This window comes from Hyla sarda, unplaced genomic scaffold (genome assembly GCF_029499605.1).
Source record: "Hyla sarda isolate aHylSar1 unplaced genomic scaffold, aHylSar1.hap1 scaffold_314, whole genome shotgun sequence".
Classification (NCBI taxonomy): domain Eukaryota; kingdom Metazoa; phylum Chordata; class Amphibia; order Anura; family Hylidae; genus Hyla; species Hyla sarda.
Window position 1 is genome coordinate 24,150 of NW_026609869.1, and position 27,339 is coordinate 51,488.

The 27,339-nt window shown below is 46.0% G+C and overlaps 12 non-coding genes across 12 annotated transcripts; all 12 read right to left on the reverse strand.

Annotated features, from left to right (window-relative positions):
• Positions 1-717: 717 nt before the first annotated feature.
• Positions 718-907, reverse strand: LOC130328805 (U2 spliceosomal RNA). The gene has a single exon (XR_008872670.1). It is a non-coding gene; the product is annotated as a U2 spliceosomal RNA (small nuclear RNA).
• Positions 908-3,000: 2,093 nt separating this feature from the next.
• LOC130328819 (U2 spliceosomal RNA) lies at positions 3,001-3,192 on the reverse strand. Its single transcript, XR_008872683.1, has one exon. It is a non-coding gene; the product is annotated as a U2 spliceosomal RNA (small nuclear RNA).
• Positions 3,193-5,268: 2,076 nt separating this feature from the next.
• On the reverse strand, positions 5,269-5,459 carry LOC130328749 (U2 spliceosomal RNA). Its single transcript, XR_008872619.1, has one exon. It is a non-coding gene; the product is annotated as a U2 spliceosomal RNA (small nuclear RNA).
• Positions 5,460-7,549: 2,090 nt separating this feature from the next.
• Positions 7,550-7,740, reverse strand: LOC130328843 (U2 spliceosomal RNA). Its single transcript, XR_008872696.1, has one exon. It is a non-coding gene; the product is annotated as a U2 spliceosomal RNA (small nuclear RNA).
• Positions 7,741-9,818: 2,078 nt separating this feature from the next.
• Positions 9,819-10,009, reverse strand: LOC130328845 (U2 spliceosomal RNA). The gene has a single exon (XR_008872697.1). It is a non-coding gene; the product is annotated as a U2 spliceosomal RNA (small nuclear RNA).
• Positions 10,010-12,098: 2,089 nt separating this feature from the next.
• LOC130328847 (U2 spliceosomal RNA) lies at positions 12,099-12,289 on the reverse strand. The gene has a single exon (XR_008872699.1). It is a non-coding gene; the product is annotated as a U2 spliceosomal RNA (small nuclear RNA).
• Positions 12,290-14,381: 2,092 nt separating this feature from the next.
• LOC130328848 (U2 spliceosomal RNA) lies at positions 14,382-14,572 on the reverse strand. Its single transcript, XR_008872700.1, has one exon. It is a non-coding gene; the product is annotated as a U2 spliceosomal RNA (small nuclear RNA).
• Positions 14,573-16,671: 2,099 nt separating this feature from the next.
• On the reverse strand, positions 16,672-16,862 carry LOC130328849 (U2 spliceosomal RNA). The gene has a single exon (XR_008872701.1). It is a non-coding gene; the product is annotated as a U2 spliceosomal RNA (small nuclear RNA).
• A 2,106-nt stretch (positions 16,863-18,968) lies between these two features.
• Positions 18,969-19,159, reverse strand: LOC130328850 (U2 spliceosomal RNA). Its single transcript, XR_008872702.1, has one exon. It is a non-coding gene; the product is annotated as a U2 spliceosomal RNA (small nuclear RNA).
• A 2,087-nt stretch (positions 19,160-21,246) lies between these two features.
• LOC130328851 (U2 spliceosomal RNA) lies at positions 21,247-21,437 on the reverse strand. Its single transcript, XR_008872703.1, has one exon. It is a non-coding gene; the product is annotated as a U2 spliceosomal RNA (small nuclear RNA).
• A 2,073-nt stretch (positions 21,438-23,510) lies between these two features.
• On the reverse strand, positions 23,511-23,701 carry LOC130328852 (U2 spliceosomal RNA). Its single transcript, XR_008872704.1, has one exon. It is a non-coding gene; the product is annotated as a U2 spliceosomal RNA (small nuclear RNA).
• Positions 23,702-25,794: 2,093 nt separating this feature from the next.
• On the reverse strand, positions 25,795-25,985 carry LOC130328853 (U2 spliceosomal RNA). Its single transcript, XR_008872705.1, has one exon. It is a non-coding gene; the product is annotated as a U2 spliceosomal RNA (small nuclear RNA).
• Positions 25,986-27,339: the final 1,354 nt, after the last annotated feature.

The window sequence follows — 27,339 nt, forward strand, 5'->3', positions numbered from 1 at the left end:
TCTGTGCACAGAATTTAGCAAGGGCCTCGCACCTTCTGATGCATCAGGTAGGTGCACAATAGCATAGCCTAACCCTCTGTACTTTGGTCTATATTGATGCGGGACATAGACAGCCAGCTGATGACCAATCCATTAGTGCAATGGATGGCTGGAAGCATTTGTCTTTGCCTTTGCAATACCACAGAAGCAATGCATGGTCAATGTACAGCAATGACACACCTGTGTGAACAGCCAGGAGACCCCCCCCCCCCATGTTATGTTACATAGTAACATAGTTAGTACGGTCGAAAAAAGACATATGTCCATCAAGTTCAACCAGGGAATTAAGGGGTAGGGGTGTGGCGCGATATTGGGGAAGGGATGAGATTTTATATTTCTTCATAAGCATTAATCTTATTTTGTCAATTAGGAACATTCAGCACCCACCCGCTATCAAGGCAGCTGCCTATCATGTCATGCCCTACCTGCACAGGTGTGCTGGCTACTCAAATGATCCAATTAAGGAGGCCATTTAGTCAGCAGCAGCAGAAGTCCTGTGCCTGGACGCTCCAACAGCGGCCAGACACAAGCAGAAGCAGCAGAAGCAGCAGAAGCAGCAGCAGCACCACCTTTTGTTTTTTGGCTGCAGCAGCAGCAAGGCCCACAGGGCTGGCTAGCTGGCTAGCCAGCAAGCAGGTAGCAATGAAAGTAGGAATCTTTCTTTTTAACCCTGTAAGGGGGTGGTGCACTGTACCCGAAGATACTGCCATATCGGGTCAATGCATAGGGCGACGGAAGCAAGCTTCGAAATCGGCCCCGTTCTCAAAAATCCATTTAATATATGGTCCCCAGATAGGGGACGTATCAGATATTAAACTGATAAGAACAGATACTACACTTGATCTTAGCCAAAAGGCCGAGAAGCGATAACCGTGAAAGGGGCGGGCCCAACAAGGTGCCCTTCATGGGCACTATCACTGCTTGCTGTCAGGGAGGCTGCCAGACAATTTTCCATGCACACTCTGGGCTGGGGGGCAGTCAACCACCAGTACACACAGCAGAACCTAAACCCATACCATTATTGCTAAGCAGCAAGACAGGGGCCCATTGCACTCCCACGGGGCCTTTTTAAATGCAATCCATAACCCGGATTTGCCAGGAACCCTTCTTACTCCTCCTACTTGCATGTGACACTGGGCTTAGGATCTGCATAGGAAACACACACACAAGCACACACCTACCTTTGTTGCCTGCAGATGCCTCCTTGGCTGTCCCCAAACGGTATCAAACCAACACCCACGGGAAGCTGTAAGCATAGAGGACATGCCTGCACCCCATTGGACTTACCTGTGTGGGTTAAACCCGGTTATTTGACAACCTATGGCGGTGATGGTTCTGCTCAGGCAGAGCAGTGCTGATGCTCCTCATAAAGCTGTCGCTGCTGTGAAGGTTCTAGGTGACATCACAAATCCCTATGGTTACATACACAACAAAGCTGGGTTGTTGTTGTTTACACTCTGCAAGGCCTGTGGAAGTGAGTGACATCATAGCTCTGTAGTTCTGAGGGTTCTAGATGGATGCAACAATCTCCTGTTGCTTCTATGAAGGCCATAATAGACGACATCACCAAATCAGCTCCATAGTCACATACACAGCAATGGAGAGATGTTGTTTACACCTAGTGATGTCAGTGGTATTGAGTGACATCACAGCACTGCTAAGGCTCCTGGGCCTGGACACAGCAGCGGCTGCAATATCTCAACGGAGAATACGTTTATATATATGTGTGTGTGTGCGCGTATATATATATATATATATATATATATATATATATATATATATATATATTTCTCCGCCGAAATCACTTTTAAACCCATTTCCACCTTTTTTTCCCTTCTCTTCCTCTTACTTTTTTTCACGTTTTTTTTACGTTTTTCTCCTTTTCGCCTCTTTTCTGGGCGTATTATTCTTCTTTTTCTTCTTTTTTTTCGTCTAATGCATACCCCATCAGTGCAGCAATGCTTATTCAATACCGCCAGCAGATGGAGACACTGGGGGATAATTTTCTAAGGATTTATACTGATTTTTCCTGTCTGAATTTGTCGCACAGAAAGTTGCAGGCCAAATATGTGTGACATTTCTGCGACTTTAGCTTCTAGAGCATTTTTACAACATTATACATAGGTGCTGAATACATAAAAAGCGACTGTTCAGCGACAGACAAGTCGCATCGGCTGAAAGTAGGCCAGAATGTCAGTCCATGTTGGAGCAGGTTTAGATACAGTCTAAAGTATAGATCTCAAAGTCTGTGCACAGAATTTAGCAAGGGCCTCGCACCTTCTGATGCATCAGGTAGGTGCACAATAGCATAGCCTAACCCTCTGTACTTTGGTCTATATTGATGCGGGACATAGACAGCCAGCTGATGACCAATCCATTAGTGCAATGGATGGCTGGAAGCATTTGTCTTTGCCTTTGCAATACCACAGAAGCAATGCATGGTCAATGTACAGCAATGACACACCTGTGTGAACAGCCAGGAGACCCCCCCCCCCCATGTTATGTTACATAGTTACATAGTTAGTACGGTCGAAAAAAGACATATGTCCATCAAGTTCAACCAGGGAATTAAGGGGGTAGGGGTGTGGCGCGATATTGGTGAAGGGATGAGATTTTATATTTCTTCATAGGCATTAATCTTATTTTGTCAATTAGGAACATTCAGCACCCACCCGCTATCAAGGCAGCTGCCTATCATGTCATGCCCTACCTGCACAGGTGTGCTGGCTACTCAAATGATCCAATTAAGGAGGCCATTTAGTCAGCAGCAGCAGAAGTCCTGTGCCTGGACGCTCCAACAGCGGCCAGACACAAGCAGAAGCAGAAGCAGCAGAAGCAGCAGCAGCACCACCTTTTGTTTTTTGGCTGCAGCAGCAGCAAGGCCCACCGGGCTGGCTAGCTGGCTAGCCAGCAAGCAGGTAGCAATGAAAGTAGGAATCTTTCTTTTTAACCCTGTAAGGGGGGTGGTGCACTGTACCCGAAGATACTGCCCATATCGGGTCAATGCATAGGGCGACGGAAGCAAGCTTCGAAATCGGCCCCCGTTCTCAAAAATCCATTTAATATATGGTCCCCAGATAGGGGACGTATCAGATATTAAACTGATAAGAACAGATACTACACTTGATCTTAGCCAAAAGGCCGAGAAGCGATAACTGTGAAAGGGGCGGGCCCAACAAGGTGCCCTTCATGGGCACTATCACTGCTTGCTGTCAGGGAGGCTGCAGACAATTTTCCATGCACACTCTGGGCTGGGGGGCCAGTCAACCACCAGTACACACAGCAGAACCTAAACCCATACCATTATTGCTAAGCAGCAAGACAGGGGCCCATTGCACTCCCACGGGGCCTTTTTAAATGCAATCCATAACCCGGATTTGCCAGGAACCCTTCTTACTCCTCCTACTTGCATGTGACACTGGGCTTAGGATCTGCATAGAAACACACACACAAGCACACACCTACCTTTGTTGCCTGCAGATGCCTCCTTGGCTGTCCCCAAACGGTATCAAACCAACACCCACGGGAAGCTGTAAGCATAGAGGACATGCCTGCACCCCATTGGACTTACCTGTGTGGGTTAAACCCGGGTTATTTGACAACCTATGGCGGTGATGGTTCTGCTCAGGCAGAGCAGTGCTGATGCTCCTCATAAAGCTGTCGCTGCTGTGAAGGTTCTAGGTGACATCACAAATCCCTATGGTTACATACACAACAAAGCTGGGTTGTTGTTGTTTACACTCTGCAAGGCCTGTGGAAGTGAGTGACATCATAGCACTGTAGTTCTGAGGGTTCTAGATGGATGCAACAATCTCCTGTTGCTTCTATGAGGCCATAATAGACGACATCACCAAACAGCTCCATAGTCACATACACAGCAAAGGAGAGATGTTGTTTACACCTAGTGATGTCAGTGGTATTGAGTGACATCACAGCACAGTGCTAAGGCTCCTGGGCCTGGACACAGCAGCGGCTGCAATATCTCAACGGAGAATACGTTTATATATATGTGTGTGTTGTGCGCGTATATATATATATATATATATATATATATATATTTCTCCGCCGAAATCACTTTTAAACCCATTTCCACCTTTTTTTCCCTTCTCTTCCTCTTACTTTTTTTTCACGTTTTTTTTACGTTTTTCTCCTTTTCGCCTCTTTTCTGGGCGTATTATTCTTCTTTTTCTTCTTTTTTTTCGTCTAATGCATACCCCATCAGTGCAGCAATGCTTATTCAATACCGCCAGCAGATGGAGACACTGGGGGATAATTTTCTAAGGATTTATACTGATTTTTCCTGTCTGAATTTGTCGCACAGAAAGTTGCAGGCCAAATATGTGTGACATTTCTGCGACTTTAGCTTCTAGAGCATTTTTACAACATTATACATAGGTGCTGAATACATAAAAAGCGACTGTTCAGCGACAGAAGTCGCATCGGCTGAAAGTAGGCCAGAATGTCAGTCCATGTTGGAGCAGGTTTAGATACAGTCTAAAGTATAGATCTCAAAGTCTGTGCACAGAATTTAGCAAGGGCCTCGCACCTTCTGATGCATCAGGTAGGTGCACAATAGCATAGCCTAACCCTCTGTACTTTGGTCTATATTGATGCGGGACATAGACAGCCAGCTGATGACCAATCCATTAGTGCAATGGATGGCTGGAAGCATTTGTCTTTGCCTTTGCAATACCACAGAAGCAATGCATGGTCAATGTACAGCAATGACACACCTGTGTGAACAGCCAGGAGACCCCCCCCCCCCCATGTTATGTTACATAGTTACATAGTTAGTACGGTCGAAAAAAGACATATGTCCATCAAGTTCAACCAGGGAATTAAGGGGTAGGGGTGTGGCGCGATATTGGGGAAGGGATGAGATTTTATATTTCTTCATAAGCATTAATCTTATTTTGTCAATTAGGAACATTCAGCACCCACCCGCTATCAAGGCAGCTGCCTATCATGTCATGCCCTACCTGCACAGGTGTGCTGGCTACTCAAATGATCCAATTAAGGAGGCCATTTAGTCAGCAGCAGCAGAAGTCCTGTGCCTGGACGCTCCAACAGCGGCCATACACAAGCAGAAGCAGAAGCAGCAGAAGCAGCAGCAGCACCACCTTTTGTTTTTTGGCTGCAGCAGCAGCAAGGCCCACAGGGCTGGCTAGCTGGCTAGCCAGCAAGCAGGTAGCAATGAAAGTAGGAATCTTTCTTTTTAACCCTGTAAGGGGGTGGTGCACTGTACCCGAAGATACTGCCATATCGGGTCAATGCATAGGGCGATGGAAGCAAGCTTCGAAATCGGCCCCCGTTCTCAAAAATCCATTTAATATATGGTCCCCAGATAGGGGACGTATCAGATATTAAACTGATAAGAACAGATACTACACTTGATCTTAGCCAAAAGGCCGAGAAGCGATAACCGTGAAAGGGGCGGGCCCAACAAGGTGCCCTTCATGGGCACTATCACTGCTTGCTGTCAGGGAGGCTGCCAGACAATTTTCCATGCACACTCTGGGCTGGGGGGCAGTCAACCACCAGTACACACAGCAGAACCTAAACCCATACCATTATTGCTAAGCAGCAAGACAGGGGCCCATTGCACTCCCACGGGGCCTTTTTAAATGCAATCCATAACCCGGATTTGCCAGGAACCCTTCTTACTCCTCCTACTTGCATGTGACACTGGGCTTAGGATCTGCATAGGAAACACACACACAAGCACACACCTACCTTTGTTGCCTGCAGATGCCTCCTTGGCTGTCCCCAAACGGTATCAAACCAACACCCACGGAAAGCTGTAAGCATAGAGGACATGCCTGCACCCCATTGGACTTACCTGTGTGGGTTAAACCCGGGTTATTTGACAACCTATGGCGGTGATGGTTCTGCTCAGGCAGAGCAGTGCTGATGCTCCTCATAAAGCTGTCGCTGCTGTGAAGGTTCTAGGTGACATCACAAATCCCTATGGTTACATACACAACAAAGCTGGGTTGTTGTTGTTTACACTCTGCAAGGCCTGTGGAAGTGAGTGACATCATAGCACTGTAGTTCTGAGGGTTCTAGATGGATGCAACAATCTCCTGTTGCTTCTATGAAGGCCATAATAGACGACATCACCAAACAGCTCCATAGTCACATACACAGCAAAGGAGAGATGTTGTTTACACCTAGTGATGTCAGTGGTATTGAGTGACATCACAGCACAGTGCTAAGGCTCCTGGGCCTGGACACAGCAGCGGCTGCAATATCTCAACGGAGAATACGTTTATATATATGTGTGTGTGTGCGCGTATATATATATATATATATATATATATATATATATATATATATATTTCTCCGCCGAAATCACTTTTAAACCCATTTCCACCTTTTTTTCCCTTCTCTTCCTCTTACTTTTTTTTCACGTTTTTTTACGTTTTTCTCCTTTTCGCCTCTTTTCTGGGCGTATTATTCTTCTTTTTCTTCTTTTTTTTCGTCTAATGCATACCCCATCAGTGCAGCAATGCTTATTCAATACCGCCAGCAGATGGAGACACTGGGGGATAATTTTCTAAGGATTTATACTGATTTTTCCTGTCTGAATTTGTCGCACAGAAAGTTGCAGGCCAAATATGTGTGACATTTCTGCGACTTTAGCTTCTAGAGCATTTTTACAACATTATACATAGGTGCTGAATACATAAAAAGCGACTGTTCAGCGACAGACAAGTCGCATCGGCTGAAAGTAGGCCAGAATGTCAGTCCATGTTGGAGCAGGTTTAGATACAGTCTAAAGTATAGATCTCAAAGTCTGTGCACAGAATTTAGCAAGGGCCTCGCACCTTCTGATGCATCAGGTAGGTGCACAATAGCATAGCCTAACCCTCTGTACTTTGGTCTATATTGATGCGGGACATAGACAGCCAGCTGATGACCAATCCATTAGTGCAATGGATGGCTGGAAGCATTTGTCTTTGCCTTTGCAATACCACAGAAGCAATGCATGGTCAATGTACAGCAATGACACACCTGTGTGAACAGCCAGGAGACCCCCCCCCCCCCATGTTATGTTACATAGTTACATAGTTAGTACGGTCGAAAAAAGACATATGTCCATCAAGTTCAACCAGGGAATTAAGGGGTAGGGGTGTGGCGCGATATTGGGGAAGGGATGAGATTTTATATTTCTTCATAAGCATTAATCTTATTTTGTCAATTAGGAACATTCAGCACCCACCCGCTATCAAGGCAGCTGCCTATCATGTCATGCCCTACCTGCACAGGTGTGCTGGCTACTCAAATGATCCAATTAAGGAGGCCATTTAGTCAGCAGCAGCAGAAGTCCTGTGCCTGGACGCTCCAACAGCGGCCAGACACAAGCAGAAGCAGAAGCAGCAGAAGCAGCAGCAGCACCACCTTTTGTTTTTTGGCTGCAGCAGCAGCAAGGCCCACAGGGCTGGCTAGCTGGCTAGCCAGCAAGCAGGTAGCAATGAAAGTAGGAATCTTTCTTTTTAACCCTGTAAGGGGGTGGTGCACTGTACCCGAAGATACTGCCATATCGGGTCAATGCATAGGGCGACGGAAGCAAGCTTCGAAATCGGCCCCCGTTCTCAAAAATCCATTTAATATATGGTCCCCAGATAGGGGACGTATCAGATATTAAACTGATAAGAACAGATACTACACTTGATCTTAGCCAAAAGGCCGAGAAGCGATAACCGTGAAAGGGGCGGGCCCAACAAGGTGCCCTTCATGGGCACTATCACTGCTTGCTGTCAGGGAGGCTGCCAGACAATTTTCCATGCACACTCTGGGCTGGGGGGCAGTCAACCACCAGTACACACAGCAGAACCTAAACCCATACCATTATTGCTAAGCAGCAAGACAGGGGCCCATTGCACTCCCACGGGGCCTTTTTAAATGCAATCCATAACCCGGATTTGCCAGGAACCCTTCTTACTCCTCCTACTTGCATGTGACACTGGGCTTAGGATCTGCATAGGAAACACACACACAAGCACACACCTACCTTTGTTGCCTGCAGATGCCTCCTTGGCTGTCCCCAAACGGTATCAAACCAACACCCACGGGAAGCTGTAAGCATAGAGGACATGCCTGCACCCCATTGGACTTACCTGTGTGGGTTAAACCCGGGTTATTTGACAACCTATGGCGGTGATGGTTCTGCTCAGGCAGAGCAGTGCTGATGCTCCTCATAAAGCTGTCGCTGCTGTGAAGGTTCTAGGTGACATCACAAATCCCTATGGTTACATACACAACAAAGCTGGGTTGTTGTTGTTTACACTCTGCAAGGCCTGTGGAAGTGAGTGACATCATAGCACTGTAGTTCTGAGGGTTCTAGATGGATGCAACAATCTCCTGTTGCTTCTATGAAGGCCATAATAGACGACATCACCAAACAGCTCCATAGTCACATACACAGCAAAGGAGAGATGTTGTTTACACCTAGTGATGTCAGTGGTATTGAGTGACATCACAGCACAGTGCTAAGGCTCCTGGGCCTGGACACAGCAGCGGCTGCAATATCTCAACGGAGAATACGTTTATATATATGTGTGTGTGTGCGCGTATATATATATATATATATATATATATATATATATATATATTTCTCCGCCGAAATCACTTTTAAACCCATTTCCACCTTTTTTTCCCTTCTCTTCCTCTTACTTTTTTTTCACGTTTTTTTACGTTTTTCTCCTTTTCGCCTCTTTTCAGGGCGTATTATTCTTCTTTTTCTTCTTTTTTTTCGTCTAATGCATACCCCATCAGTGCAGCAATGCTTATTCAATACCGCCAGCAGATGGAGACACTGGGGGATAATTTTCTAAGGATTTATACTGATTTTTCCTGTCTGAATTTGTCGCACAGAAAGTTGCAGGCCAAATATGTGTGACATTTCTGCGACTTTAGCTTCTAGAGCATTTTTACAACATTATACATAGGTGCTGAATACATAAAAAGCGACTGTTCAGCGACAGACAAGTCGCATCGGCTGAAAGTAGGCCAGAATGTCAGTCCATGTTGGAGCAGGTTTAGATACAGTCTAAAGTATAGATCTCAAAGTCTGTGCACAGAATTTAGCAAGGGCCTCGCACCTTCTGATGCATCAGGTAGGTGCACAATAGCATAGCCTAACCCTCTGTACTTTGGTGTATATTGATGCGGGACATAGACAGCCAGCTGATGACCAATCCATTAGTGCAATGGATGGCTGGAAGCATTTGTCTTTGCCTTTGCAATACCACAGAAGCAATGCATGGTCAATGTACAGCAATGACACACCTGTGTGAACAGCCAGGAGACCCCCCCCATGTTATGTTACATAGTTACATAGTTAGTACGGTCGAAAAAAGACATATGTCCATCAAGTTCAACCAGGGAATTAAGGGGTAGGGGTGTGGCGCGATATTGGGGAAGGGATGAGATTTTATATTTCTTCATAAGCATTAATCTTATTTTGTCAATTAGGAACATTCAGCACCCACCCGCTATCAAGGCAGCTGCCTATCATGTCATGCCCTACCTGCACAGGTGTGCTGGCTACTCAAATGATCCAATTGAGGAGGCCATTTAGTCAGCAGCAGCAGAAGTCCTGTGCCTGGACGCTCCAACAGCGGCCAGACACAAGCAGAAGCAGCAGAAGCAGCAGCAGCACCACCTTTTGTTTTTTGGCTGCAGCAGCAGCAGCAAGGCCCACAGGGCTGGCTAGCTGGCTAACCAGCAAGCAGGTAGCAATGAAAGTAGGAATCTTTCTTTTTAACCCTGTAAGGGGGTGGTGCACTGTACCCGAAGATACTGCCATATCGGGTCAATGCATAGGGCGACGGAAGCAAGCTTCGAAATCGGCCCCCGTTCTCAAAAATCCATTTAATATATGGTCCCCAGATAGGGGACGTATCAGATATTAAACTGATAAGAACAGATACTACACTTGATCTTAGCCAAAAGGCCGAGAAGCGATAACCGTGAAAGGGGCGGAACCAACAAGGTGCCCTTCATGGGCACTATCACTGCTTGCTGTCAGGGAGGCTGCCAGACAATTTTCCATGCACACTCTGGGCTGGGGGGCAGTCAACCACCAGTACACACAGCAGAACCTAAACCCATACCATTATTGCTAAGCAGCAAGACAGGGGCCCATTGCACTCCCACGGGGCCTTTTTAAATGCAATCCATAACCCGGATTTGCCAGGAACCCTTCTTACTCCTCCTACTTGCATGTGACACTGGGCTTAGGATCTGCATAGGAAACACACACACAAGCACACACCTACCTTTGTTGCCTGCAGATGCCTCCTTGGCTGTCCCCAAACGGTATCAAACCAACACCCACGGGAAGCTGTAAGCATAGAGGACATGCCTGCACCCCATTGGACTTACCTGTGTGGGTTAAACCCGGGTTATTTGACAACCTATGGCGGTGATGGTTCTGCTCAGGCAGAGCAGTGCTGATGCTCCTCATAAAGCTGTCGCTGCTGTGAAGGTTCTAGGTGACATCACAAATCCCTATGGTTACATACACAACAAAGCTGGGTTGTTGTTGTTTACACTCTGCAAGGCCTGTGGAAGTGAGTGACATCATAGCACTGTAGTTCTGAGGGTTCTAGATGGATGCAACAATCTCCTGTTGCTTCTATGAAGGCCATAATAGACGACATCACCAAACAGCTCCATAGTCACATACACAGCAAAGGAGAGATGTTGTTTACACCTAGTGATGTCAGTGGTATTGAGTGACATCACAGCACAGTGCTAAGGCTCCTGGGCCTGGACACAGCAGCGGCTGCAATATCTCAACGGAGAATACGTTTATATATATGTGTGTGTGTGCGCGTATATATATATATATATATATATATATATATATATATATATATTTCTCCGCCGAAATCACTTTTAAACCCATTTCCACCTTTTTTTCCCTTCTCTTCCTCTTACTTTTTTTTCACGTTTTTTTTACGTTTTTCTCCTTTTCGCCTCTTTTCTGGGCGTATTATTCTTCTTTTTCTTCTTTTTTTTCGTCTAATGCATACCCCATCAGTGCAGCAATGCTTATTCAATACCGCCAGCAGATGGAGACACTGGGGGATAATTTTCTAAGGATTTATACTGATTTTTCCTGTCTGAATTTGTCGCACAGAAAGTTGCAGGCCAAATATGTGTGACATTTCTGCGACTTTAGCTTCTAGAGCATTTTTACAACATTATACATAGGTGCTGAATACATAAAAAGCGACTGTTCAGCGACAGACAAGTCGCATCGGCTGAAAGTAGGCCAGAATGTCAGTCCATGTTGGAGCAGGTTTAGATACAGTCTAAAGTATAGATCTCAAAGTCTGTGCACAGAATTTAGCAAGGGCCTCGCACCTTCTGATGCATCAGGTAGGTGCACAATAGCATAGCCTAACCCTCTGTACTTTGGTCTATATTGATGCGGGACATAGACAGCCAGCTGATGACCAATCCATTAGTGCAATGGATGGCTGGAAGCATTTGTCTTTGCCTTTGCAATACCACAGAAGCAATGCATGGTCAATGTACAGCAATGACACACCTGTGTGAACAGCCAGGAGACCCCCCCCCCCCCATGTTATGTTACATAGTTACATAGTTAGTACGGTCGAAAAAAGACATATGTCCATCAAGTTCAACCAGGGAATTAAGGGGTAGGGGTGTGGCGCGATATTGGGGAAGGGATGAGATTTTATATTTCTTCATAAGCATTAATCTTATTTTGTCAATTAGGAACATTCAGCACCCACCCGCTATCAAGGCAGCTGCCTATCATGTCATGCCCTACCTGCACAGGTGTGCTGGCTACTCAAATGATCCAATTAAGGAGGCCATTTAGTCAGCAGCAGCAGAAGTCCTGTGCCTGGACGCTCCAACAGCGGCCAGACACAAGCAGAAGCAGAAGCAGCAGAAGCAGCAGCAGCACCACCTTTTGTTTTTTGGCTGCAGCAGCAGCAAGGCCCACAGGGCTGGCTAGCTGGCTAGCCAGCAAGCAGGTAGCAATGAAAGTAGGAATCTTTCTTTTTAACCCTGTAAGGGGGTGGTGCACTGTACCCGAAGATACTGCCATATCGGGTCAATGCATAGGGCGACGGAAGCAAGCTTCGAAATCGGCCCCCGTTCTCAAAAATCCATTTAATATATGGTCCCCAGATAGGGGACGTATCAGATATTAAACTGATAAGAACAGATACTACACTTGATCTTAGCCAAAAGGCCGAGAAGCGATAACCGTGAAAGGGGCGGGCCCAACAAGGTGCCCTTCATGGGCACTATCACTGCTTGCTGTCAGGGAGGCTGCCAGACAATTTTCCATGCACACTCTGGGCTGGGGGGCAGTCAACCACCAGTACACACAGCAGAACCTAAACCCATACCATTATTGCTAAGCAGCAAGACAGGGGCCCATTGCACTCCCACGGGGCCTTTTTAAATGCAATCCATAACCCGGATTTGCCAGGAACCCTTCTTACTCCTCCTACTTGCATGTGACACTGGGCTTAGGATCTGCATAGGAAACACACACACAAGCACACACCTACCTTTGTTGCCTGCAGATGCCTCCTTGGCTGTCCCCAAACGGTATCAAACCAACACCCACGGAAAGCTGTAAGCATAGAGGACATGCCTGCACCCCATTGGACTTACCTGTGTGGGTTAAACCCGGGTTATTTGACAACCTATGGCGGTGATGGTTCTGCTCAGGCAGAGCAGTGCTGATGCTCCTCATAAAGCTGTCGCTGCTGTGAAGGTTCTAGGTGACATCACAAATCCCTATGGTTACATACACAACAAAGCTGGGTTGTTGTTGTTTACACTCTGCAAGGCCTGTGGAAGTGAGTGACATCATAGCACTGTAGTTCTGAGGGTTCTAGATGGATGCAACAATCTCCTGTTGCTTCTATGAAGGCCATAATAGACGACATCACCAAACAGCTCCATAGTCACATACACAGCAAAGGAGAGATGTTGTTTACACCTAGTGATGTCAGTGGTATTGAGTGACATCACAGCACAGTGCTAAGGCTCCTGGGCCTGGACACAGCAGCGGCTGCAATATCTCAACGGAGAATACGTTTATATATATGTGTGTGTGTGCGCGTATATATATATATATATATATATATATATATATATATATATATATTTCTCCGCCGAAATCACTTTTAAACCCATTTCCACCTTTTTTTCCCTTCTCTTCCTCTTACTTTTTTTTCACGTTTTTTTACGTTTTTCTCCTTTTCGCCTCTTTTCTGGGCGTATTATTCTTCTTTTTCTTCTTTTTTTTCGTCTAATGCATACCCCATCAGTGCAGCAATGCTTATTCAATACCGCCAGCAGATGGAGACACTGGGGGATAATTTTCTAAGGATTTATACTGATTTTTCCTGTCTGAATTTGTCGCACAGAAAGTTGCAGGCCAAATATGTGTGACATTTCTGCGACTTTAGCTTCTAGAGCATTTTTACAACATTATACATAGGTGCTGAATACATAAAAAGCGACTGTTCAGCGACAGACAAGTCGCATCGGCTGAAAGTAGGCCAGAATGTCAGTCCATGTTGGAGCAGGTTTAGATACAGTCTAAAGTATAGATCTCAAAGTCTGTGCACAGAATTTAGCAAGGGCCTCGCACCTTCTGATGCATCAGGTAGGTGCACAATAGCATAGCCTAACCCTCTGTACTTTGGTCTATATTGATGCGGGACATAGACAGCCAGCTGATGACCAATCCATTAGTGCAATGGATGGCTGGAAGCATTTGTCTTTGCCTTTGCAATACCACAGAAGCAATGCATGGTCAATGTACAGCAATGACACACCTGTGTGAACAGCCAGGAGACCCCCCCCCCCCCCCATGTTATGTTACATAGTTACATAGTTAGTACGGTCGAAAAAAGACATATGTCCATCAAGTTCAACCAGGGAATTAAGGGGTAGGGGTGTGGCGCGATATTGGGGAAGGGATGAGATTTTATATTTCTTCATAAGCATTAATCTTATTTTGTCAATTAGGAACATTCAGCACCCACCCGCTATCAAGGCAGCTGCCTATCATGTCATGCCCTACCTGCACAGGTGTGCTGGCTACTCAAATGATCCAATTAAGGAGGCCATTTAGTCAGCAGCAGCAGAAGTCCTGTGCCTGGACGCTCCAACAGCGGCCAGACACAAGCAGAAGCAGAAGCAGCAGAAGCAGCAGCAGCACCACCTTTTGTTTTTTGGCTGCAGCAGCAGCAAGGCCCACAGGGCTGGCTAGCTGGCTAGCCAGCAAGCAGGTAGCAATGAAAGTAGGAATCTTTCTTTTTAACCCTGTAAGGGGGTGGTGCACTGTACCCGAAGATACTGCCATATCGGGTCAATGCATAGGGCGACGGAAGCAAGCTTCGAAATCGGCCCCCGTTCTCAAAAATCCATTTAATATATGGTCCCCAGATAGGGGACGTATCAGATATTAAACTGATAAGAACAGATACTACACTTGATCTTAGCCAAAAGGCCGAGAAGCGATAACCGTGAAAGGGGCGGGCCCAACAAGGTGCCCTTCATGGGCACTATCACTGCTTGCTGTCAGGGAGGCTGCCAGACAATTTTCCATGCACACTCTGGGCTGGGGGGCAGTCAACCACCAGTACACACAGCAGAACCTAAACCCATACCATTATTGCTAAGCAGCAAGACAGGGGCCCATTGCACTCCCACGGGGCCTTTTTAAATGCAATCCATAACCCGGATTTGCCAGGAACCCTTCTTACTCCTCCTACTTGCATGTGACACTGGGCTTAGGATCTGCATAGGAAACACACACACAAGCACACACCTACCTTTGTTGCCTGCAGATGCCTCCTTGGCTGTCCCCAAACGGTATCAAACCAACACCCACGGAAAGCTGTAAGCATAGAGGACATGCCTGCACCCCATTGGACTTACCTGTGTGGGTTAAACCCGGGTTATTTGACAACCTATGGCGGTGATGGTTCTGCTCAGGCAGAGCAGTGCTGATGCTCCTCATAAAGCTGTCGCTGCTGTGAAGGTTCTAGGTGACATCACAAATCCCTATGGTTACATACACAACAAAGCTGGGTTGTTGTTGTTTACACTCTGCAAGGCCTGTGGAAGTGAGTGACATCATAGCACTGTAGTTCTGAGGGTTCTAGATGGATGCAACAATCTCCTGTTGCTTCTATGAAGGCCATAATAGACGACATCACCAAACAGCTCCATAGTCACATACACAGCAAAGGAGAGATGTTGTTTACACCTAGTGATGTCAGTGGTATTGAGTGACATCACAGCACAGTGCTAAGGCTCCTGGGCCTGGACACAGCAGCGGCTGCAATATCTCAACGGAGAATACGTTTATATATATGTGTGTGTGTGCACGTATATATATATATATATATATATATATATATATATATATATATATATATATATTTCTCCGCCGAAATCACTTTTAAACCCATTTCCACCTTTTTTTCCCTTCTCTTCCTCTTACTTTTTTTTCACGTTTTTTTACGTTTTTCTCCTTTTCGCCTCTTTTCTGGGCGTATTATTCTTCTTTTTCTTCTTTTTTTTCGTCTAATGCATACCCCATCAGTGCAGCAATGCTTATTCAATACCGCCAGCAGATGGAGACACTGGGGGATAATTTTCTAAGGATTTATACTGATTTTTCCTGTCTGAATTTGTCGCACAGAAAGTTGCAGGCCAAATATGTGTGACATTTCTGCGACTTTAGCTTCTAGAGCATTTTTACAACATTATACATAGGTGCTGAATACATAAAAAGCGACTGTTCAGCGACAGACAAGTCGCATCGGCTGAAAGTAGGCCAGAATGTCAGTCCATGTTGGAGCAGGTTTAGATACAGTCTAAAGTATAGATCTCAAAGTCTGTGCACAGAATTTAGCAAGGGCCTCGCACCTTCTGATGCATCAGGTAGGTGCACAATAGCATAGCCTAACCCTCTGTACTTTGGTCTATATTGATGCGGGACATAGACAGCCAGCTGATGACCAATCCATTAGTGCAATGGATGGCTGGAAGCATTTGTCTTTGCCTTTGCAATACCACAGAAGCAATGCATGGTCAATGTACAGCAATGACACACCTGTGTGAACAGCCAGGAGACCCCCCCCCCCCCCATGTTATGTTACATAGTTACATAGTTAGTACGGTCGAAAAAAGACATATGTCCATCAAGTTCAACCAGGGAATTAAGGGGTAGGGGTGTGGCGCGATATTGGGGAAGGGATGAGATTTTATATTTCTTCATAAGCATTAATCTTATTTTGTCAATTAGGAACATTCAGCACCCACCCGCTATCAAGGCAGCTGCCTATCATGTCATGCCCTATCTGCACAGGTGTGCTGGCTACTCAAATGATCCAATTAAGGAGGCCATTTAGTCAGCAGCAGCAGAAGTCCTGTGCCTGGACGCTCCAACAGCGGCCAGACACAAGCAGAAGCAGAAGCAGCAGAAGCAGCAGCAGCACCACCTTTTGTTTTTTGGCTGCAGCAGCAGCAAGGCCCACAGGGCTGGCTAGCTGGCTAGCCAGCAAGCAGGTAGCAATGAAAGTAGGAATCTTTCTTTTTAACCCTGTAAGGGGGTGGTGCACTGTACCCGAAGATACTGCCATATCGGGTCAATGCATAGGGCGACGGAAGCAAGCTTCGAAATCGGCCCCCGTTCTCAAAAATCCATTTAATATATGGTCCCCAGATAGGGGACGTATCAGATATTAAACTGATAAGAACAGATACTACACTTGATCTTAGCCAAAAGGCCGAGAAGCGATAACCGTGAAAGGGGCGGGCCCAACAAGGTGCCCTTCATGGGCACTATCACTGCTTGCTGTCAGGGAGGCTGCCAGACAATTTTCCATGCACACTCTGGGCTGGGGGGCAGTCAACCACCAGTACACACAGCAGAACCTAAACCCATAACCTAAACCCATACCATTATTGCTAAGCAGCAAGACAGGGGCCCATTGCACTCCCACGGGGCCTTTTTAAATGCAATCCATAACCCGGATTTGCCAGGAACCCTTCTTACTCCTCCTACTTGCATGTGACACTGGGCTTAGGATCTGCATAGGAAACACACACACAAGCACACACCTACCTTTGTTGCCTGCAGATGCCTCCTTGGCTGTCCCCAAACGGTATCAAACCAACACCCACGGGAAGCTGTAAGCATAGAGGACATGCCTGCACCCCATTGGACTTACCTGTGTGGGTTAAACCCGGGTTATTTGACAACCTATGGCGGTGATGGTTCTGCTCAGGCAGAGCAGTGCTGATGCTCCTCATAAAGCTGTCGCTGCTGTGAAGGTTCTAGGTGACATCACAAATCCCTATGGTTACATACACAACAAAGCTGGGTTGTTGTTGTTTACACTCTGCAAGGCCTGTGGAAGTGAGTGACATCATAGCACTGTAGTTCTGAGGGTTCTAGATGGATGCAACAATCTCCTGTTGCTTCTATGAAGGCCATAATAGACGACATCACCAAACAGCTCCATAGTCACATACACAGCAAAGGAGAGATGTTGTTTACACCTAGTGATGTCAGTGGTATTGAGTGACATCACAGCACAGTGCTAAGGCTCCTGGGCCTGGACACAGCAGCGGCTGCAATATCTCAACGGAGAATACGTTTATATATATGTGTGTGTGTGCGCGTATATATATATATATATATATATATATATATATATATATATATATATTTCTCCGCCGAAATCACTTTTAAACCCATTTCCACCTTTTTTTCCCTTCTCTTCCTCTTACTTTTTTTTCACGTTTTTTTACGTTTTTCTCCTTTTCGCCTCTTTTCTGGGCGTATTATTCTTCTTTTTCTTCTTTTTTTTCGTCTAATGCATACCCCATCAGTGCAGCAATGCTTATTCAATACCGCCAGCAGATGGAGACACTGGGGGATAATTTTCTAAGGATTTATACTGATTTTTCCTGTCTGAATTTGTCGCACAGAAAGTTGCAGGCCAAATATGTGTGACATTTCTGCGACTTTAGCTTCTAGAGCATTTTTACAACATTATACATAGGTGCTGAATACATAAAAAGCGACTGTTCAGCGACAGACAAGTCGCATCGGCTGAAAGTAGGCCAGAATGTCAGTCCATGTTGGAGCAGGTTTAGATACAGTCTAAAGTATAGATCTCAAAGTCTGTGCACAGAATTTAGCAAGGGCCTCGCACCTTCTGATGCATCAGGTAGGTGCACAATAGCATAGCCTAACCCTCTGTACTTTGGTCTATATTGATGCGGGACATAGACAGCCAGCTGATGACCAATCCATTAGTGCAATGGATGGCTGGAAGCATTTGTCTTTGCCTTTGCAATACCACAGAAGCAATGCATGGTCAATGTACAGCAATGACACACCTGTGTGAACAGCCAGGAGACCCCCCCCCCCCCCATGTTATGTTACATAGTTACATAGTTAGTACGGTCGAAAAAAGACATATGTCCATCAAGTTCAACCAGGGAATTAAGGGGTAGGGGTGTGGCGCGATATTGGGGAAGGGATGAGATTTTATATTTCTTCATAAGCATTAATCTTATTTTGTCAATTAGGAACATTCAGCACCCACCCGCTATCAAGGCAGCTGCCTATCATGTCATGCCCTATCTGCACAGGTGTGCTGGCTACTCAAATGATCCAATTAAGGAGGCCATTTAGTCAGCAGCAGCAGAAGTCCTGTGCCTGGACGCTCCAACAGCGGCCAGACACAAGCAGAAGCAGAAGCAGCAGAAGCAGCAGCAGCACCACCTTTTGTTTTTTGGCTGCAGCAGCAGCAAGGCCCACAGGGCTGGCTAGCTGGCTAGCCAGCAAGCAGGTAGCAATGAAAGTAGGAATCTTTCTTTTTAACCCTGTAAGGGGGTGGTGCACTGTACCCGAAGATACTGCCATATCGGGTCAATGCATAGGGCGACGGAAGCAAGCTTCGAAATCGGCCCCCGTTCTCAAAAATCCATTTAATATATGGTCCCCAGATAGGGGACGTATCAGATATTAAACTGATAAGAACAGATACTACACTTGATCTTAGCCAAAAGGCCGAGAAGCGATAACCGTGAAAGGGGCGGGCCCAACAAGGTGCCCTTCATGGGCACTATCACTGCTTGCTGTCAGGGAGGCTGCCAGACAATTTTCCATGCACACTCTGGGCTGGGGGGCAGTCAACCACCAGTACACACAGCAGAACCTAAACCCATACCATTATTGCTAAGCAGCAAGACAGGGGCCCATTGCACTCCCACGGGGCCTTTTTAAATGCAATCCATAACCCGGATTTGCCAGGAACCCTTCTTACTCCTCCTACTTGCATGTGACACTGGGCTTAGGATCTGCATAGGAAACACACACACAAGCACACACCTACCTTTGTTGCCTGCAGATGCCTCCTTGGCTGTCCCCAAACGGTATCAAACCAACACCCACGGGAAGCTGTAAGCATAGAGGACATGCCTGCACCCCATTGGACTTACCTGTGTGGGTTAAACCCGGGTTATTTGACAACCTATGGCGGTGATGGTTCTGCTCAGGCAGAGCAGTGCTGATGCTCCTCATAAAGCTGTCGCTGCTGTGAAGGTTCTAGGTGACATCACAAATCCCTATGGTTACATACACAACAAAGCTGGGTTGTTGTTGTTTACACTCTGCAAGGCCTGTGGAAGTGAGTGACATCATAGCACTGTAGTTCTGAGGGTTCTAGATGGATGCAACAATCTCCTGTTGCTTCTATGAAGGCCATAATAGACGACATCACCAAACAGCTCCATAGTCACATACACAGCAAAGGAGAGATGTTGTTTACACCTAGTGATGTCAGTGGTATTGAGTGACATCACAGCACAGTGCTAAGGCTCCTGGGCCTGGACACAGCAGCGGCTGCAATATCTCAACGGAGAATACGTTTATATATATGTGTGTGTGTGCGCGTATATATATATATATATATATATATATATATATATATATATTTCTCCGCCGAAATCACTTTTAAACCCATTTCCACCTTTTTTTCCCTTCTCTTCCTCTTACTTTTTTTTCACGTTTTTTTACGTTTTTCTCCTTTTCGCCTCTTTTCTGGGCGTATTATTCTTCTTTTTCTTCTTTTTTTTCGTCTAATGCATACCCCATCAGTGCAGCAATGCTTATTCAATACCGCCAGCAGATGGAGACACTGGGGGATAATTTTCTAAGGATTTATACTGATTTTTCCTGTCTGAATTTGTCGCACAGAAAGTTGCAGGCCAAATATGTGTGACATTTCTGCGACTTTAGCTTCTAGAGCATTTTTACAACATTATACATAGGTGCTGAATACATAAAAAGCGACTGTTCAGCGACAGACAAGTCGCATCGGCTGAAAGTAGGCCAGAATGTCAGTCCATGTTGGAGCAGGTTTAGATACAGTCTAAAGTATAGATCTCAAAGTCTGTGCACAGAATTTAGCAAGGGCCTCGCACCTTCTGATGCATCAGGTAGGTGCACAATAGCATAGCCTAACCCTCTGTACTTTGGTCTATATTGATGCGGGACATAGACAGCCAGCTGATGACCAATCCATTAGTGCAATGGATGGCTGGAAGCATTTGTCTTTGCCTTTGCAATACCACAGAAGCAATGCATGGTCAATGTACAGCAATGACACACCTGTGTGAACAGCCAGGAGACCCCCCCCCCCCCCATGTTATGTTACATAGTTACATAGTTAGTACGGTCGAAAAAAGACATATGTCCATCAAGTTCAACCAGGGAATTAAGGGGTAGGGGTGTGGCGCGATATTGGGGAAGGGATGAGATTTTATATTTCTTCATAAGCATTAATCTTATTTTGTCAATTAGGAACATTCAGCACCCACCCGCTATCAAGGCAGCTGCCTATCATGTCATGCCCTACCTGCACAGGTGTGCTGGCTACTCAAATGATCCAATTAAGGAGGCCATTTAGTCAGCAGCAGCAGAAGTCCTGTGCCTGGACGCTCCAACAGCGGCCAGACACAAGCAGAAGCAGAAGCAGCAGAAGCAGCAGCAGCACCACCTTTTGTTTTTTGGCTGCAGCAGCAGCAAGGCCCACAGGGCTGGCTAGCTGGCTAGCCAGCAAGCAGGTAGCAATGAAAGTAGGAATCTTTCTTTTTAACCCTGTAAGGGGGTGGTGCACTGTACCCGAAGATACTGCCATATCGGGTCAATGCATAGGGCGACGGAAGCAAGCTTCGAAATCGGCCCCCGTTCTCAAAAATCCATTTAATATATGGTCCCCAGATAGGGGACGTATCAGATATTAAACTGATAAGAACAGATACTACACTTGATCTTAGCCAAAAGGCCGAGAAGCGATAACCGTGAAAGGGGCGGGCCCAACAAGGTGCCCTTCATGGGCACTATCACTGCTTGCTGTCAGGGAGGCTGCCAGACAATTTTCCATGCACACTCTGGGCTGGGGGGCAGTCAACCACCAGTACACACAGCAGAACCTAAACCCATACCATTCTTGCTAAGCAGCAAGACAGGGGCCCATTGCACTCCCACGGGGCCTTTTTAAATGCAATCCATAACCCGGATTTGCCAGGAACCCTTCTTACTCCTCCTACTTGCATGTGACACTGGGCTTAGGATCTGCATAGGAAACACACACACAAGCACACACCTACCTTTGTTGCCTGCAGATGCCTCCTTGGCTGTCCCCAAACGGTATCAAACCAACACCCACGGGAAGCTGTAAGCATAGAGGACATGCCTGCACCCCATTGGACTTACCTGTGTGGGTTAAACCCGGGTTATTTGACAACCTATGGCGGTGATGGTTCTGCTCAGGCAGAGCAGTGCTGATGCTCCTCATAAAGCTGTCGCTGCTGTGAAGGTTCTAGGTGACATCACAAATCCCTATGGTTACATACACAACAAAGCTGGGTTGTTGTTGTTTACACTCTGCAAGGCCTGTGGAAGTGAGTGACATCATAGCACTGTAGTTCTGAGGGTTCTAGATGGATGCAACAATCTCCTGTTGCTTCTATGAAGGCCATAATAGACGACATCACCAAACAGCTCCATAGTCACATACACAGCAAAGGAGAGATGTTGTTTACACCTAGTGATGTCAGTGGTATTGAGTGACATCACAGCACAGTGCTAAGGCTCCTGGGCCTGGACACAGCAGCGGCTGCAATATCTCAACGGAGAATACGTTTATATATATGTGTGTGTGTGCGCGTATATATATATATATATATATATATATATATATATATTTCTCCGCCGAAATCACTTTTAAACCCATTTCCACCTTTTTTTCCCTTCTCTTCCTCTTACTTTTTTTTCACGTTTTTTTACGTTTTTCTCCTTTTCGCCTCTTTTCTGGGCGTATTATTCTTCTTTTTCTTCTTTTTTTTCGTCTAATGCATACCCCATCAGTGCAGCAATGCTTATTCAATACCGCCAGCAGATGGAGACACTGGGGGATAATTTTCTAAGGATTTATACTGATTTTTCCTGTCTGAATTTGTCGCACAGAAAGTTGCAGGCCAAATATGTGTGACATTTCTGCGACTTTAGCTTCTAGAGCATTTTTACAACATTATACATAGGTGCTGAATACATAAAAAGCGACTGTTCAGCGACAGACAAGTCGCATCGGCTGAAAGTAGGCCAGAATGTCAGTCCATGTTGGAGCAGGTTTAGATACAGTCTAAAGTATAGATCTCAAAGTCTGTGCACAGAATTTAGCAAGGGCCTCGCACCTTCTGATGCATCAGGTAGGTGCACAATAGCATAGCCTAACCCTCTGTACTTTGGTCTATATTGATGCGGGACATAGACAGCCAGCTGATGACCAATCCATTAGTGCAATGGATGGCTGGAAGCATTTGTCTTTGCCTTTGCAATACCACAGAAGCAATGCATGGTCAATGTACAGCAATGACACACCTGTGTGAACAGCCAGGAGACCCCCCCCCCCCCATGTTATGTTACATAGTTACATAGTTAGTACGGTCGAAAAAAGACATATGTCCATCAAGTTCAACCAGGGAATTAAGGGGTAGGGGTGTGGCGCGATATTGGGGAAGGGATGAGATTTTATATTTCTTCATAAGCATTAATCTTATTTTGTCAATTAGGAACATTCAGCACCCACCCGCTATCAAGGCAGCTGCCTATCATGTCATGCCCTACCTGCACAGGTGTGCTGGCTACTCAAATGATCCAATTAAGGAGGCCATTTAGTCAGCAGCAGCAGAAGTCCTGAGCCTGGACGCTCCAACAGCGGCCAGACACAAGCAGAAGCAGAAGCAGCAGAAGCACCACCTTTTGTTTTTTGGCTGCAGCAGCAGCAAGGCCCACAGGGCTGGCTAGCTGGCTAGCCAGCAAGCAGGTAGCAATGAAAGTAGGAATCTTTCTTTTTAACCCTGTAAGGGGGTGGTGCACTGTACCCGAAGATACTGCCATATCGGGTCAATGCATAGGGCGACGGAAGCAAGCTTCGAAATCGGCCCCCGTTCTCAAAAATCCATTTAATATATGGTCCCCAGATAGGGGACGTATCAGATATTAAACTGATAAGAACAGATACTACACTTGATCTTAGCCAAAAGGCCGAGAAGCGATAACCGTGAAAGGGGCGGGCCCAACAAGGTGCCCTTCATGGGCACTATCACTGCTTGCTGTCAGGGAGGCTGCCAGACAATTTTCCATGCACACTCTGGGCTGGGGGGCAGTCAACCACCAGTACACACAGCAGAACCTAAACCCATACCATTATTGCTAAGCAGCAAGACAGGGGCCCATTGCACTCCCACGGGGCCTTTTTAAATGCAATCCATAACCCGGATTTGCCAGGAACCCTTCTTACTCCTCCTACTTGCATGTGACACTGGGCTTAGGATCTGCATAGGAAACACACACACAAGCACACACCTACCTTTGTTGCCTGCAGATGCCTCCTTGGCTGTCCCCAAACGGTATCAAACCAACACCCACGGGAAGCTGTAAGCATAGAGGACATGCCTGCACCCCATTGGACTTACCTGTGTGGGTTAAACCCGGGTTATTTGACAACCTATGGCGGTGATGGTTCTGCTCAGGCAGAGCAGTGCTGATGCTCCTCATAAAGCTGTCGCTGCTGTGAAGGTTCTAGGTGACATCACAAATCCCTATGGTTACATACACAACAAAGCTGGGTTGTTGTTGTTTACACTCTGCAAGGCCTGTGGAAGTGAGTGACATCATAGCACTGTAGTTCTGAGGGTTCTAGATGGATGCAACAATCTCCTGTTGCTTCTATGAAGGCCATAATAGACGACATCACCAAACAGCTCCATAGTCACATACACAGCAAAGGAGAGATGTTGTTTACACCTAGTGATGTCAGTGGTATTGAGTGACATCACAGCACAGTGCTAAGGCTCCTGGGCCTGGACACAGCAGCGGCTGCAATATCTCAACGGAGAATACGTTTATATATATGTGTGTGTGTGCGCGTATATATATATATATATATATATATATATATATATATATATATATATATTTCTCCGCCGAAATCACTTTTAAACCCATTTCCACCTTTTTTTCCCTTCTCTTCCTCTTACTTTTTTTTCACGTTTTTTTACGTTTTTCTCCTTTTCGCCTCTTTTCTGGGCGTATTATTCTTCTTTTTCTTCTTTTTTTTCGTCTAATGCATACCCCATCAGTGCAGCAATGCTTATTCAATACCGCCAGCAGATGGAGACACTGGGGGATAATTTTCTAAGGATTTATACTGATTTTTCCTGTCTGAATTTGTCGCACAGAAAGTTGCAGGCCAAATATGTGTGACATTTCTGCGACTTTAGCTTCTAGAGCATTTTTACAACATTATACATAGGTGCTGAATACATAAAAAGCGACTGTTCAGCGACAGACAAGTCGCATCGGCTGAAAGTAGGCCAGAATGTCAGTCCATCTTGGAGCAGGTTTAGATACAGTCTAAAGTATAGATCTCAAAGTCTGTGCACAGAATTTAGCAAGGGCCTCGCACCTTCTGATGCATCAGGTAGGTGCACAATAGCATAGCCTAACCCTCTGTACTTTGGTCTATATTGATGCGGGACATAGACAGCCAGCTGATGACCAATCCATTAGTGCAATGGATGGCTGGAAGCATTTGTCTTTGCCTTTGCAATACCACAGAAGCAATGCATGGTCAATGTACAGCAATGACACACCTGTGTGAACAGCCAGGAGACCCCCCCCCCCCATGTTATGTTACATAGTTACATAGTTAGTACGGTCGAAAAAAGACATATGTCCATCAAGTTCAACCAGGGAATTAAGGGGTAGGGGTGTGGCGCGATATTGGGGAAGGGATGAGATTTTATATTTCTTCATAAGCATTAATCTTATTTTGTCAATTAGGAACATTCAGCACCCACCCGCTATCAAGGCAGCTGCCTATCATGTCATGCCCTACCTGCACAGGTGTGCTGGCTACTCAAATGATCCAATTAAGGAGGCCATTTAGTCAGCAGCAGCAGAAGTCCTGTGCCTGGACGCTCCAACAGCGGCCAGACACAAGCAGAAGCAGAAGCAGCAGAAGCAGCAGCAGCACCACCTTTTGTTTTTTGGCTGCAGCAGCAGCAAGGCCCACAGGGCTGGCTAGCTGGCTAGCCAGCAAGCAGGTAGCAATGAAAGTAGGAATCTTTCTTTTTAACCCTGTAAGGGGGTGGTGCACTGTACCCGAAGATACTGCCATATCGGGTCAATGCATAGGGCGACGGAAGCAAGCTTCGAAATCGGCCCCCGTTCTCAAAAATCCATTTAATATATGGTCCCCAGATAGGGGACGTATCAGATATTAAACTGATAAGAACAGATACTACACTTGATCTTAGCCAAAAGGCCGAGAAGCGATAACCGTGAAAGGGGCGGGCCCAACAAGGTGCCCTTCATGGGCACTATCACTGCTTGCTGTCAGGGAGGCTGCCAGACAATTTTCCATGCACACTCTGGGCTGGGGGGCAGTCAACCACCAGTACACACAGCAGAACCTAAACCCATACCATTATTGCTAAGCAGCAAGACAGGGGCCCATTGCACTCCCACGGGGCCTTTTTAAATGCAATCCATAACCCGGATTTGCCAGGAACCCTTCTTACTCCTCCTACTTGCATGTGACACTGGGCTTAGGATCTGCATAGGAAACACACACACAAGCACACACCTACCTTTGTTGCCTGCAGATGCCTCCTTGGCTGTCCCCAAACGGTATCAAACCAACACCCACGGAAAGCTGTAAGCATAGAGGACATGCCTGCACCCCATTGGACTTACCTGTGTGGGTTAAACCCGGGTTATTTGACAACCTATGGCGGTGATGGTTCTGCTCAGGCAGAGCAGTGCTGATGCTCCTCATAAAGCTGTCGCTGCTGTGAAGGTTCTAGGTGACATCACAAATCCCTATGGTTACATACACAACAAAGCTGGGTTGTTGTTGTTTACACTCTGCAAGGCCTGTGGAAGTGAGTGACATCATAGCACTGTAGTTCTGAGGGTTCTAGATGGATGCAACAATCTCCTGTTGCTTCTATGAAGGCCATAATAGACGACATCACCAAACAGCTCCATAGTCACATACACAGCAAAGGAGAGATGTTGTTTACACCTAGTGATGTCAGTGGTATTGAGTGACATCACAGCACAGTGCTAAGGCTCCTGGGCCTGGACACAGCAGCGGCTGCAATATCTCAACGGAGAATACGTTTATATATATGTGTGTGTGTGCGCGTATATATATATATATATATATATATATATATATATATATATATATTTCTCCGCCGAAATCACTTTTAAACCCATTTCCACCTTTTTTTCCCTTCTCTTCCTCTTACTTTTTTTTCACGTTTTTTTACGTTTTTCTCCTTTTCGCCTCTTTTCTGGGCGTATTATTCTTCTTTTTCTTCTTTTTTTTCGTCTAATGCATACCCCATCAGTGCAGCAATGCTTATTCAATACCGCCAGCAGATGGAGACACTGGGGGATAATTTTCTAAGGATTTATACTGATTTTTCCTGTCTGAATTTGTCGCACAGAAAGTTGCAGGCCAAATATGTGTGACATTTCTGCGACTTTAGCTTCTAGAGCATTTTTACAACATTATACATAGGTGCTGAATACATAAAAAGCGACTGTTCAGCGACAGACAAGTCGCATCGGCTGAAAGTAGGCCAGAATGTCAGTCCATGTTGGAGCAGGTTTAGATACAG